Below are 15,108 nucleotides of genomic sequence, written 5' to 3'. Positions count from 1 at the left end.
CTGGGTGGTGGGGGGTGGGGGGCTGTAGATTTCCAGCCATGCACAGGAGGAAAGGTGAGTGGAAGCTTCGGGTACTAGAGTGTTATGAATGGAATGTTTGCACACCCTGCTCTTCCCAATGCTTATACTGAAGCCCTAATCCCCAATGCAATGGTCCCTTCTTTGAATCTCGGGCCTTTGGGAAGTAGTTAGGTTTCAATAGGGCATAGGTCCCAGGATGGGTTTAGTGCAGAAAACAGAACAGAGAGCTATCCTGCTCTCTAGGGCATTCACTCAGCACTTGCTGTGTGTCTCTTTGACTCTCTCTCTCTGCTAAATGAGGACACAGCAAGAAGGTGGCAAACCAAGAAGAGGCCCTCACAGGACCCAAACCTACTAGTACCTTGATCTTCCACTTCCCAACCTCCAGAACTGTGAGAAATAAGTGTCTGCTGTTCAAGGCACGCAGTCTGTGGTATTTTGTTATGCCAGCCTGAGCTGACTGAGACATAGGGCCATTTCCCTAATATTTAAACTGCCCCTAGGGACAGGAGTCTAGAATCTAGAGAAATGCCAACAAACTAGTACAGGGGCAACAGAAAGCACAAATAAAGAGTATGACCTTGCTGTCAGAACTCTGCTCGTCCAGCAAGTCACAACCTCTCTGTACCTCAGTTTCCTCCTCTGTGAAAGGGGACTAATAACACTCATCTCCTTGAGTTATTCCGAGAATGAAATCTATTTCCTGACACAAGTAAGCGGTCCGTCAGTAATTATTTTTACAATGCTGCAGCCAGGCTCCCGCAGTTCCTTTGTTACACAGGGTCTGCTATGTCAGAAGAGAGAGAAAGATGTGGTCGGCAGAGCCCTGTGGCAGTAGTCAGAAGCCCTGGGTTTGAGTCTACGTTTTTCCCATTTTCCCATTGTGACTTTGACAAATTGCTCACCCTCTCCAATTCCAAGTTTCTCAAAAAATCAATATGATGATATCTGCTCTCTGTGCCTTATAGCCCAGGTGCAAAAGTCATACTGCAGATGCTCGCACAAAAATATTGCAAGAGGTAAATTTGTCAACATGAATTAAATACCACGTTTAAGGCTCTAAAACAATGTTTTTCAAACTGTTTTTGACTGTAACCCATTAGGAGAAACATTTTTTTACATTCAAACAGGAATACTCATCACTGAAAAACAAAAGCTTAATGAAATAATACTGTGACTTTGATATTTTCATTTGGTTTTCTTTCTTTCTTTTTTTGTTGTGTTTTTAATGTAGATCCTGCATTTCACAAGGCATAGTCATGACCCTTGACTCCATGGGCATCAGAATCATCTGAGGAGCATTTTAAAAATCTGGTGCCCAGGCCCTACCCACAGAGATTGTGAATCAGTGGTATGGGGTGGGGCCTGGGCATCAGCATTCTTAGCCAGAACTGAGCACCACAGAACTAATGATTTCTATCTAGTTAAAACAACAGCGGGTAAATTATTTATATCCCTGTCTGCTAAACACTCTCTGCACCAGGAGGTCTCCCCACCCCCACCCTGCTGAAGCTCTACTGATAACTGTGAGTGCACTTCTTACTCATGTGCTTTCAGTGTGCTCCAGGAAAACAGGGAAAGGAATGAAGATCAAAGTGGAGCTTGGGCTTTATGGGAGGCCTCCCTTCTCTTCCCAGATGGCTGGGTGACCCCATGAAGAGCAAAATCTGGAACGGATTTGGAGGACTGTGCTAAAAGTGAAAGGATCCCTATGAGAACTTTTTGCTTGAGTAGAAGGAGCTAAGGAAAAGTAAAGGGAAACGCCAGGCCTCCTTGGCTGCTCTGACCCTGTATAGACGGGGATTTCAGAAGAGCTTGGAGATAAGTTCAGTCGAAAGGGGCTTCATGGCCTGGCTATCTCCTTCCAGCTAGAGCCCAGATGAAAGAGAAAGCTCCTCTGTCTGTGCTCTACAGAAGCGAGAGCTGGGGGACTGTCCTGGTCACCTGGTTGGGGTGACCTGAAGCCTGTACTTAGCTGTCTGGCAGAACCAGCGCAGAACCTGGGCCAGAATGCAGAAGGCACCGGAATGCTGGAGGCTGTCAGCCTATGTCCCTGCCCTTTCCTTGGACACACAGATGGGGTCAAGAAACCTGTATTAGTTCTGTATACAATTGGTTAAAAAAACAAAAAAATTGTCTGTTTGAGGCATATCGTCCTGGGTTTACTAAGAGTTACCATTCACTGGGTGCCTTCTGTTTGCTAAGTATCTCATTTAATTCCACAGTATCTGTTCAGACATGTACTTTATGGATTCTCAGGTTTAAGGTACTCACCCAGGGTTGTGCATTTAATAACTGGGGTGCTAGGATGCTAACGCAGGTTCATTCTCCACTCCAGATCCCCTGCTCTGGTTCAGCGTTTCTAGCACTGTTTACATCTGGGACTGGATAATTCTTTGTTGTGAGGGGTTGCCCTGTGCATTAGAAGATGCTTAATAGCATCTCTAGCCTCTACCTATCAGATGCCAGTAAGATCCTTCCCCGCTCCAGCTGTGACAACCCAAAATGTCTCCAGATGTTGCCAAATGTCCTCTGGTGGTACGCAGCAACACTGCTTCTGTGCACCAAGGAACCACGTAGTCTAACCCACCACGCTGTATTGTTTCCTGGCACTTTGTAAGTGCGACAACATCACCCTGTGCTACAGTGAGACATGTTACAATTCACCAAGTACTTTTATAGCCATTGTCTCCTTTCACGGCATTTGAGTGCATGGCAGGATTTAGTCCCGAAAGTTAATCCACCTCGAAATTATGAATACTACTAAGAGATCTATTATATACATTTAGCTTTCTCCAAGAAATTGAGAGAAAAGAACATGAGTGAAATCTCATTTCATCTTTGGCCCCATGAGCCACTGGGAGAAAAAAAAATTGCTAACGCATAGCTTTGTGAGAGCATAGCATTATGTGATTTTCTGGAGGACGAAGTCTGCTGCTTGTACCCCTCTGTCTCTTTCGCAGGCTTGCCTACAACAGAGAACTCTCGCTGAATGTCGAACATTGCATGGAACACCTGCTTCATAAGAGCCCTTAACTATTTGAGGAAAACAAAATTAAAATTATATTCCCTCAGCTTTTATCTTCCTAACTTACACATAAATTTTAATAAAATTCATATACTGAAAAAATTAATGGCAATATTTATGGAAGTGCGGAGAACTTAGTGCCAGGTTCTTCTTCCCTGTCACTGAAAAAACATAGCAGAGCAAAGCTCAAGTTCAACTGAAACAAATGTTCACCGGAGTCATCCCTTTCAACACATGCCAAGAGAACTGTAGCTATTGCACTAGAGTCATATTTTATTGGGTCAAGGAAAAAAATTATGGGAGAACCTTTTACTTTTTTCCTTCAGATTGTCACTAAACTATTACACCTAATGTACAATCCTAAAAGGAATGTTTGCTTTTAAAAACATCTGAATTAAAAATAAAGTAGTTAGTTACAGTTGCCTTCAAAGTCGCTCTTTAAAAACTCCTAGGAGGCCAGGAGAGTAAAAACAAAATGTTCTCATTCACATAACCATTTGCAAAGCCCAGCTGAGGGGAATATTGTTACCTAGGAAATGATAAATCTGTACATGGCTTCCAAGGAATTTTAAAATAACTACCAATAAACAATATTAATAATAAAACTAGCTAGACTCTATGGAGCACTATGTGCCAGGCCCTGAACTCAGCATTCTACATGCACAAATCTTATTAAATCTTCATTCCAGTCCCATGAGGCACATACTCATTAGTATCTTCTTTTTCAGGTAAGAAAACTGAGGCCAGAAGAGGTGTAATAACTTGCCTAAGATCACAGCCAGATCCAAGGTTCAAGTGAGTGATGGCTATATAAAGCTTTTGATTATATCCTGAAAAAAAAAGAGAATTGAGGAAAATGATGGAAGAACAGGGAGATGTTAACTGAATTTTTCACACTGGGTGCCATGGAATCCCAAAACCAAAATGGATTTGCAGAAACCATTCTCTTCACTTCACTTCTATATTGCTCCTTTTACATGAAATCTCAAGTACAAGGCATTAATTATACACATATGTTAAGTGATTTTTCTGGATACTGTGTGTGTATGAGAAAACAAATCTTTTGTTTGTTTTGTTTTCTGTAAAAATGCACAGTGATGAAAAGAACCTGGTAAAGAGTACCTGCAAGGGAAAAGAAAGGCTTATTTTCTCCAGTTCAACAGGCCATAAAGCACAACAGTAAGGGGATAGGCCCAGTATTTTAACACATATACCAGATCATAAACACCCAAAGGAAGGTGCACTCAGATTGCCTTCGATCCTAAACACACACACGTGCCTCTACAGGATGCCCATCTTGGAACTGCCAGACCTTCCAGAGGACTCTCATCACTTTAATGGCCATACTTCCTATACAACCTTCACTCCCCACCTCAGAGGCCACCATTGGCCCCACATGGTATTTGGCTCTTTCCCAACTGAGGAAGGTTGGCCATCAGGAGGCAATTCAGTTAAATGTGTTGCAAACTCTGAAGGCAGTGCCAAAGCACGAGCTTCAAAATTATTCTCAGCAATGACAGCATCACCAGAATTAGTGTACAGCTTGCCAAGATGAGGCTTTTGAAGGGGAGAAATACTCACTTGAATGTATAAATACTGGCATATTTCTTTTAACATTTGGATAAAGAATTGGAAGAATCAGCTAGCTTTATTTGCAAGTGAATAAATATTCTGCGGCAATAATGATCATGCAGATTTTTGTACAAGGTTCTGACCATCCCCTTAATGGAAAAAAAAGAAAGCTTGTCCTGTAATACTTGTAAAAAGCATAAATCACTCCTCATTAACTTTCATAATTATTGAAGAGACTTCCTTTTCATGAAGAAGGAAAACAAACAAACAAAACGGGCCAAAGGAATGCTAGTTAGCTACATAGTCCTTGATCCTCCCAGGAAGCTCAGATCTCAGTGCTGTCAGAAGACGGATCTACATCCAGGACAGAAGGAGAGGGAGGCAACTCTCTCCCCCTGGCCCCCACAAAGCCTGGTAACCTTCCAACAGAGAAATCCACCTAATAGAATCTTGGGCCCTGGGTCTTCCTGAATTAGCTGTAGTATTAAACAAACTAATTATCACACGTAAAGGAAGCTGGAACCAAAGACAAACAACAGAAAACAAACAAACAAGCAAACAGATGCTACACTGGTCATTTGTTTATCTTTATACACACACTTGGATAGCCATCCACTGAGGTCCTAATCAGTCCCGCTCCCTGCCAGGTGACCTGGATACTTCAGGGGTCGATACAGAATGTGGACATTTTATGAGGGCAAAGGCAGTCCACCTTCCAAGTAGATACCTTCCTATTAACTTTAGTAAGGGAGATCTCAACACAAACAATCCAAAAACTCTACAATACTCCCGATGTTTATTTGGCCGAGGAATCCAGTGCATTTGTGGGTGGTGTGTTTGTGTGTGTTGGTGCACATTGCTGACTTTCCTCCAGATTTTATTTAGAAATAGCCTCTCACAGAGTACAGAGTGGGGAGCAAGTAGCACATACGGATCTAAAAATTACACACTCCCTTATTGTGAGTTATGTATGCCTAAGGCACACACAGGTAGATCTTAACTGTACATCTGAAATCTCACTGTGTAAACTACTCTTTTAAATGTAGATTCTCCTCAGCTGGTCTGTGACCAAAATCACTTCTAACCCAGCTCAAAATATACAGGCTGCATCAAAGAGCTCATCTGGGTCTCACCCTTGTTGGTCGGTAGCTGGGTGGCCCAGGGACCACAGCTGCCTTCGGGTCCCCGGTCCCAGTCTCCCTTGCCCAAGTTGCTACCACTCCCGGAGTTTGCTGGGTGCGGAGTCTCCACCTGCCTCCTTTGAATTGCCCAGTCTTGCTCTCTTGAGTGGCTTCCCTCTTGAGGTGCCCATAACCCCATTCCACAGAGGGGATGCGTTCCCTTGGCAGAGACATTCCCCGCGTCCTTGCCCCGCCACTCACCCAGCCGTCTCCGGATCCCCCGCCGCGGCATTCTATCCCTCCAACCCCCTATTCTCCATAACGTAACCCGCTGCACCCAGGCTCTGCGCACAACTCCACTTCCCGCGCCCACCCTCAGAGAAGCCCCTTCCATCTTTCCCCTGAGAAGCCACAAGCCTCGCCCTACCCTATCCTTTCTGGGGCTCCCCTCCCTCCGGCTCCCCCTTCCGCCCCGCCTGCCTCGGGTTTCCTTTCCTCTGCACTCCCCTCCCGGGTTCTGCTCTCCGCCCAGCTGAGGGCGCCTGGAGAATACCGACAGGGCACTCCGGGTTCCGCGCCCCCGCCCCCGCCCCAGGTCTCCGTACCCGCAACACCCCAGGTCGCGATCCTGACCCCTCAGCGCTCCAGGTTCGGGTTCCGAGACCTCCCACTTTCGCGATCCTGACCCGCCCCCTCGCCCTCGGGGTTGGGGCTCTAGGAGTCTCCAGCTTAGGTGCACTGACACTCCGCCCCCGGTTTCGGGTTTCTCAAGCTCGATTCAGAACACCCCTCTGGGCTCAGGTTCTGGGGCTTCCCTCCGTCGCGAACGTGACATCCCCGCCCCGCGTGCTCGCGCCTCGGGGCTCCCCAGTGATGCGGTCCTGATCCCCAGCTGGACCCACTCCGCGCTTCCCGCGATGGAACTCACTGTCAGGGGCGGCTGGTGTCCGAGAGCGCAGCCCAGTCGGCTCAGCCCGCAATACCACTCAGCTCGCAGCTCCCAGCTTCCCACAGGCTGCTGTGACCCCGGCCCGCGCTGCACTGGGGAGAGGCCGAGAAAAAGGGGACGGCTGGGGGCGGGCACCGCCCGGCTCCGCCCCTTCCCGGCCCCCGGGCGGGATGCGCAGACCCGGGCACCCCCTCCTCCCACTGCGTCCCTGGCCGCCGCGGCAGAGGAAGTTGGCTGACGCCTCTTCCTTCCACCCAGGGCTCAGACCCGAACAACCCCCTTTCAGCTGCTAAAGGCCGGAGGAGCTGAGACAGAGACATTTAACCGCTGCCCAGTTCTTTCCAAGAACCCACCCCGGAGGCCTCTCCCAAGTCTTTCAGGAGAGGGACAAACAGCAAACTTTATCATTAATCTCAAGACTGATTGAAATCCTGGCCTTCTCTCTACACTGGCATCTGCACATGCAGGGTCATTCTGCCCGTGAAATCTTGTTATAACACACCCAGGAGGGCCCTTGCAAACACACGCGCCTTCGCACCCCTGAGATACACTCATGAAGGGCTCTCCCATGACTTAGGAACCACACGAACACACCCTTTGCACTGACACGCTGGGAACACATTTCTATAGCACTCTGTTCTCATTCCACAGCACTCTAGCGGGTCCTTGTATAGCAATGACCTACACATGCAAGCAGCAGGGAGAAGAGGAAATTCCACATCTAGTCTCAGACTTGCTCCTGACCCACAGTCTATATTTTACCCTGAGAAAAATATGTAGGAGCATCAGTTAACAAATTGAGTTGTCTTTGGTGTTAAAAAAAAAAGTCGTCCTCATTATCTGGAAAATGAGAAACTGATCAAATCCTGGTAGGTAGTCAGCATCAGCGCTTCTGTGAGAGGTTCATTTAACTCATTTCATGACTTTTCTGAGACAATTGGGCCTATTTCTGGTCTGCTGATACCTGGCACTTTTTTCCCCCACTATACCACCCCCTTCAATGATGTGTCTAATTACACCTCACATTTGTACAGTGTGGCACTTCACTTTTCAAAACATTTGAAAGTTCATTATTTTATCTATCCTCAACAAAACATCATACAGCAATGACAGTAGGTTATTCAGTGGTCTTCCCACAGAATCGTGAGCCCAGCACACAGACACTGGTGGAAATGCCCCAGCAGGCCTTTGAAGATTTGCCCTCTCCAACACAAACATGTCAATAAATTCACCCATATTCATAAAATCTTGAGCCACCAATATTAACAAGCATTTATTTTCCAGCCAGAGATCATACTTGTACAACAGAGTCGATTGAGAGGAAGTGAAAAGTCTCTTTTCTTCTTCTCTCTGCCACTCTAGAAACAAAATTACAGGTCCGCACATATGAGGTTCCAACCACAGGCTCAATCCAACTGAAGTGGGCTGAGCTGATTAAGTCTGTGCAACACATGCTGATTATTCTTGCAGCTTCTTTTCTCCCCGAGAGATACTCTTCCTGGTGTGTGGAGAGGGTTCTCTTGTTTTAAAAGAAGATTGACAACCTTTTAATGCTTTTTCAGTGTCACAGTAAGAACATGGTAAATGTTCCTTTCCACTGAAACTTCATCTAGGGGACTGGTGTGAAAGTGTATTGGGTGTTAAGCATTTTTACCTGTGGGGGAGGGCAGCTGTCCAGAGCCACCTAGAGTGCTAAGCCATCTAGAGTGGTAAGAGTGGCAGTTTCGCATCCTCCAGGCTTTGTTTTTATGTGGTAAAATATACATAAAACAAATTTTACCATCTTAACTTTAAACAAATATTTTTAATTGTGGTAAATATGCAGAATATAAATTTTTCCCCTTAGCCATTTTTCAAATGTACATCTCACTAGTGTTAAGTACATTCCCATCCCTCATGCCTTTTTGAACTACTTGAATCTCATGCTAGATATTTTGGTGACTCTGGAAAAAAGAATCCTAAAGTGAACTTACTATTTTTGAATCATAATAAAAGTCCCTTGGATCTTTCATAAAGGACAGTCACTATGGCCTTTAGAATATGAGAGTTCACAGCCCGCTTCTCTCCATGAAACACTCCCATCTGGCAACCTAATTTTGACTTGTGGTTTTTCCAAAAGCTGAAAACAGGCAAGATCTTGGATATGGCAATATTTCCTCTGAAAGAAGAATGCTAAACTACTAATGCAATCGACATCCTATCAGACGTAATTTCCCTTTCAGATTGTCCTCGAAAGCCACAGGCACAGGGCAGTACGCAACACGCTTAAAAAGTAGACACATAAGATTAAGGAGCTATTTTTGTCTCAAACTCTAACAAAATAACTTGATCCATTTTATGTTGTATACATACCACACTGGTACTGTTTTTCTATCACTTCTGCTGCATGTTTACATAGCATCCCTTTCTCAAGAAGCTCAAAGTGCATGTGATGATATCATGTTACTAAAGTTCATATTTTTTATGTGAAGGAGGAAGAAGATAGGAACTGTTTGCCTGACTGTAACATGGAGAAATGGCAGTGTGAGGTAGTTAAATCATTTTCCTGAAACATCTTGGTATACTGATTTATACTGGTCTATCTTAAAAGAAGATAGCATATACATGAATACATGATAACACATACAAGAAACAGTTATTTAAAAACCCTAGTTATTATTATTATTATCCCCCCCCCCCCCCACACACACACATCTTACAGAGAAACTGAGGGCCATTCTTCACTATCTTGGCAGAGAAAAGGAGAGGACTTTGCATCGTGGACTTGGAAGTCAGAACATCCTGAGTCTGAGGCCCTCTAACACTGCTTAGAGCTTTGGTGAGTTACTTGACCTTTCTGGGTTTCAGGCTCCCAATCCATAAAATGGAAATAATAACCATACCCATTTCATATAGTTATTTCTAGGATTAAATACAATAATACACAAGCACTCAGCATATCACATAATGAGAACTTGATGAATGCAGTTGAAAAGGTAATGGCTTCACATAAGTGGTTGCTCATAAGAGCCTTCGTTCCAATGCTTTCGACTTGAAGAAAAGATGTACTATCCCTGCAGGCTGCATGGGAGGAATTTGGAGAATCTTGAAGGTTTATATTTCTAACTCTTGAACCAAATCTCTCCATTCTTTAACATTTCACCAGAAGATAGCCATCCATATTTAGCTTATCTATTTAGAACCCTCTGCCAGCTGGCCAACTGGGAAAGCAACCATGATACTAATTTCACCCACAGGAAGCTCTAATGAGCTGTGGTTAAATCGGAATAAAAATCAAAATAAGAATAATGGGTTTTGCGCTGGCTGGTGTGGCTCAGTGGATTGAGTACCGGCCTGCAAACCAAAGGGTTGCCAGTTCTATTCCCAGTCAGGGCACACGCCTGGGTTACCAGCCAGGTCCCCAGCAGGGGGCGCTCGAGAGACTGCTGCAGGTTGCTGTTTCTCTCCCTTTCTTTTTCCCTCCCTTCCTCTCTCTAAAAATAAATAAATAATTTTTTTAAGAAAAGAATAATGGTTTTCTTGTGCTGTATGTCTATGTTATCTCATTTAAAGGTGAAATGGTAAGGGCTTATTAAAGGCTAATTTGATTCCATCTGGAATGATTCATTCCTTTTCTCCCCATTTTATTTCTCAATATTAATACTTAACAATTCAGGGTGCAAACCAATGAACACATGTAGACAGGAGAGACAAAATCCAGAAACTTCTGGGCCTTCAGCAAACCTGGGCACCTGTGAGGCTGCACCACCTTGCATCTGATCTCCCGTTCTCTGATGTAACTAGTTTCTGATTGAAGAGTTGCAGGTGGCAAACTGTAAGAGTGAATGATGAAATGACCACCTAGGAACCCTTTGTATCATTAACAAAATGATATGAATTCCTAAATTCAAAAACATTTGATATGTAAACTGTTAACACTTGTTTCTAAACAAGACTTAAATTTAGGAAGTATATAATTGCATCCTAGCAATTTAACAGCAAATAAAAGTGTAGATATTAAAATATAAGGTCTTTCCTTATTCTTCAGCAGAAATTTGCAACTAAAAAACTTCAATAAACGGTCTTTATTCCCCCTCTCCTTCAAAGTTTGTAACAATTGTGCTCCCTTTCACTTTGCTCCTGATTCTTAGTCATTATGTCCTGAGGGGGAGTGTGGTCAATCCCTAAGCACAGAGAAAAATCAGAAGAATTGAACTCCTGAGACTGATGTTAAAAATTTTGAGAAGTAAACCCTTTTCTGTCTGCCCAACTCCAATTCAATCTGGACTGTGTTTTAAAGGAATATTTGGAAGGGAAATTTCTCAGATTTAGAACTAGGGAAGGAGAGCCATGTGTGGGGACGCAGGTTGGTGTCGGGGAGGAAAAATAATTTTCCTTCTACCCTTGTAAGTTCTTATGCCTGCCTAGTAATCAGATTAACATGAGACAGACTAACAGGAGAAAATGACCAAATTTATTGTGCACGTATATGCAGGGAGTCCCTAAGAATATGGAACCCCAGGACAAATAAGGCAATAAGGTTTACCTGTCCTTCTGGACTAAGGAGAGGGAGGTGGGGGTCTGGGCTGCAAACGGAAAGCAGGCAGTTTACGGGTAGATGGGAACTAGAAAACATTTGGGAAACCAGCTGTTGCCTGGCCACTCAGACACCATGGCACACAGAGGGGAGTCCAGCAAACATGTTGCTAGGTTCTTCCTTATCTGCCACTCTTAGTTTATTTATTTCAGCAGAATTTTTTAGCTGTTCCTCTAGGCAGGTAAGGGGGAGGGTTAAAGATTCTTTCTGAGTCTTTTGTTTCTTAACAATACCAGCTTAAAATGATCACTATCCCAAAAGGACATATGGGGGGGGGTGGCAAACTCTTTTCTCCCTCAGTGGAAAGCTGAGGCTTGAACCTCTAGAATTTGCCACAATCCCTGTTGGTGTGTTGCTAAAGGAAGGAGACAACCCTTTACAGCTAATTCCAGTCCATCCCCTATCATCTACATTAGGCTAATGGGTAAAGGCACAGACCGTCCTCTTTTGGGTCAGAATCCCCAGGGGTGTCAGAGTGTTCTTTCTGTCCATGGCTTTTTAGGTGATGTCTTTCTGGAGGAGATTTATCTTGGCTCTCAGTTCCTTTAACTAGGATAGAAAGATGAAAATGGCAATCTTGGACAACATGAATAACAACTGCATTATTCATGTTTGATTCTGGCTTGGTTTCAGGGTTTTAATGATTATAAAAAGAAAAAAAAATCAATGAACAATTGACCAGTTTAATTCAGCCCATGTTTACTGAGTCTGTTTTCACTGCATAAGGGTGAGCTGGGGGGCCAGAACTGGCTGTCCCTGTGGCCATCTGGAAGGCCTCTCAGAATAGATGAGACCTGGGCTATACCCCAGCCCAGACCTCAGGACTGGGAAAGAGAAATTGGAGTCTTCTCTAGTTCATATATATACCTCTCTCTGAGTGAGCTCAGGGACACAGATGTTGGGCCAGGCTGTAAGCTTATAGTTTGTCAGGAGTGACCTGTGCTCTTATGAGACATAACATCTTAAGCTGACCCCCTTGTACATCATTTCATCATTTTGTAATTCCCTATTTACTTCTTCGGCTCCTCCACTAGACTGTAAGCACCTGGAGAGCAAAGTTTGTGTACATGTTGTTGATTACCATACCATATGACCTAGAACATAATGTGCTTAAAAATATTGTTGAATGGCCCTGGCTGGTGTGGCTCAGTAGATTGAGCACTGGTCTGCGAACCAAAGGGTCTCTGGTTCCATTCCCAGTCAGGGCACAGGTTTCTGGGGGGCAGTGCGCAAGAGGCAACAACACATTAATGTTTCTCTCCCTCTCTTTCTCTCTCCCTTCCCCTATCCCTAAAAATCAGTAAGTAAAATATTTAAACAATATATTGTTAAATGAATGCGCCTAATAATGCGAATGCATATTTGGGATTCAGTTATTCCAAGAGTCCCATGATCCCCTCCAGAACCCTTAGAGCAGGGGTGTCAAACTCATTTTCACCGGGGGCCATATCAGCCTCATAGTTACTTTCAAAGGGCCGAATGTAATTTTAGGACTGTATAAATGTAACTACTCCTTAACTAGGGGCGAGGAGCTCGGTGCTGTGCTGCCGCTGGAGAGAAACAAGGTGCCAGCTGGATACAACAAGGTAGAGGGCCGGAATCAGCCTGCAGGCCTTGTGTTTGCCACCTGTGCCTCAGAGGGTGCTAGAATAATCTAGAAATGGACTAGAAGAGAATATGCTAGTGGTGGAAATAATGAAAATAAAAAGCAGTTGAGGAGAAGCACGTTTTCCCATCTAGGAGAAGGGAAAGAGAAGGGAAAAGAATGAACAGGAGTAATTCTGGGTTCCTAGCAGGATGTGCTACAAAAATAGACCACTTAATTTTTTTTAAGTATCAAAATAAACTGAACTGAAGCAAACTAAGTTGCAGGAAGTTTGCCTCCTGAAGGGGCATCCTGAAGAGTTCAAACTAAAGTGAAATTCTTCTTCTTTATTCTCCCTGCCAATTAAATCGAAAATCTCTAGTCGCTTTCCCACTACAGCTGGGATCCTTCGGCTCTGAGGACACCTAGGGAAGACTCTGGAAGCTACTCTGGGTGTAGAGACCCAACTTTATTGGATCTTTCTCCCCAGATGTTCCTGAGAGCCTCTGAGAATTAGCTACCAGCCTGGGAGTTTTGACCAGAGCCTAGAATCCTGGCAGTGCTGACTGGGAATCCCAGCAGGAAGCTCAAGAGGCAGGGAGTCCCTGGGGTAAGACCCAATGGCTGAGGCCTGACCAGATTAGCTAGGCTCCATGCATGTAGTGGAATACTATGAGGCCTCTCACAATCACAGAGACCACACACCAGAGAGAAGCAGGCAGTGCAATCCAAATTTTGAAAAAAGAAATATATGACCTGAAAAAAAGAAAAGAAAAATGAAGTTGTACACTTGCAAGGGTTATTTCTCGATGTTGATATTCCAGGAGAGCTTAATTTTATTTTTTTAATCATTTACTATTTTAAAAAAATATTCTTATGAAATTCATAAGCAGGAATGGCTGTTGTTCACTGCCCTGTACCTAATTCTCATGGACTATGACTAACTGTAGATTGTTACAGGCAAAAAGAAAATGCAGGAGATTACAGCAGATGTGTGCAGTGCTTTGTGAGCCCCTGGGCTTCTTGGTGCATAACGAACAGGAATCTTTATTCTCTTTTTAAAATATATGCATGGCCCGTGGACATGGACAATGGGGTGGGGATTGCTTGAGGAAGTGAGGGGTGGGTGGGGACAGCGGGGGGGGGGGGAAGTGGGACAACTGGAATTGCATAAACACTAAAATATAATTAAAAATAAAAGATGTGTTAAAAGAGGTAACCTGCTCAAGGAAGCCACAAACTGTGTCAGGGTCACTCCATCTCGGCGGCACCAGGAACAGGTGGCACAGAGGTCAGACCCAGTGTGTTCAGATTCCAGGAACCCGGGGTTCTTGGAGAGGACACAGAATGTAATAGGCGATGTGCCCCTTCCCCTACGAGCCACTAATGGGCATGACTGGCTGCTTCGGAGCTGAGCAGTCTCCCTTCCTCCCACGCTCCTCTTTAATGGCGCATTCAACATCTCTTGTCCCCTCTATTAAATCAGGGCTGGAGGAGAACTGTGCAGCTGATCCAATTTTATTAAGATTGATTTCAGTAAACTTTGCAACAAGCTGAGGCCTGGCTGCTTTACATCTCTCTGTGCCTTTCTCTTTAGACAAACCCTATTAGCCCTCATCCCTCTACATTTCTGACAAGGGGGTCAGCAAATTGTTTAGGTCAGTAGCAAAATACCTTATTAGGAGGCCGTGAGGACACTAAATAAGATTTAGCCTGGGGACAAAGGGACATGTGGCTATTATTCAATATGCAGTATTTTATTACTAATTCCTTCATCCATTCAAAACTACTTATTATATGTACACACAATTACATGCACAATAATGTACAATATTATACAATAGAGTGCTAAGGGGCTGTAAAAGAGGCACACTGGGTGTTAATGGGAAAACAGAAGACTAATTCTCTAGTCACTTGGCTTTCTAGTGTTGGGTAGGTTAGCAAAAGTTCCAATGTGAGTCATGAAGAATGAGATCTAAAAAGCAGACAAGACCCCTGGCCTGATGGCTCAGTTGGTTGGAGCATCATCCCATACACCCGAATGTTGCAGGCTTCATCTCCAGACAGGTCACAGACCTCAGTTGCAGGTTCGATCCCTGGTTGGGGCATATGTGGGGAGGCAACTCATGGATGTTTCTCTCTCTTTTCTCTCTCTCCTCCTTCCTCTCTCTAAATCAATGAATGTATCCTTGGGTAAGGGTTAAATAAATAAACAAAAAGCAGAGAAGAGGGGAGTGAAACATTCCAGGCTGAGGG

The 15,108-nt window shown here is 44.3% G+C and overlaps 1 protein-coding gene across 1 annotated transcript in view; it reads right to left on the bottom strand.

Annotated features, from left to right (window-relative positions):
• The window catches only part of PAQR8 (progestin and adipoQ receptor family member 8), a 39,369-nt gene extending 32,465 nt beyond the window's left edge, over window positions 1-6,904 (bottom strand). The window contains exon 1 of the mRNA XM_028509267.1: window positions 6,671-6,904. The gene's annotated coding sequence lies outside the window, so the exon portion shown is untranslated. The remainder of the gene's footprint in view (window positions 1-6,670) is intronic.
• Window positions 6,905-15,108: the final 8,204 nt, after the last annotated feature.

Source organism: Phyllostomus discolor, chromosome 4 (genome assembly GCF_004126475.2).
Source record: "Phyllostomus discolor isolate MPI-MPIP mPhyDis1 chromosome 4, mPhyDis1.pri.v3, whole genome shotgun sequence".
Lineage (NCBI taxonomy): Eukaryota > Metazoa > Chordata > Mammalia > Chiroptera > Phyllostomidae > Phyllostomus > Phyllostomus discolor.
Note: the sequence above shows the minus strand (reverse complement) of the source record. Positions and strands in the feature narration are given on the sequence as shown.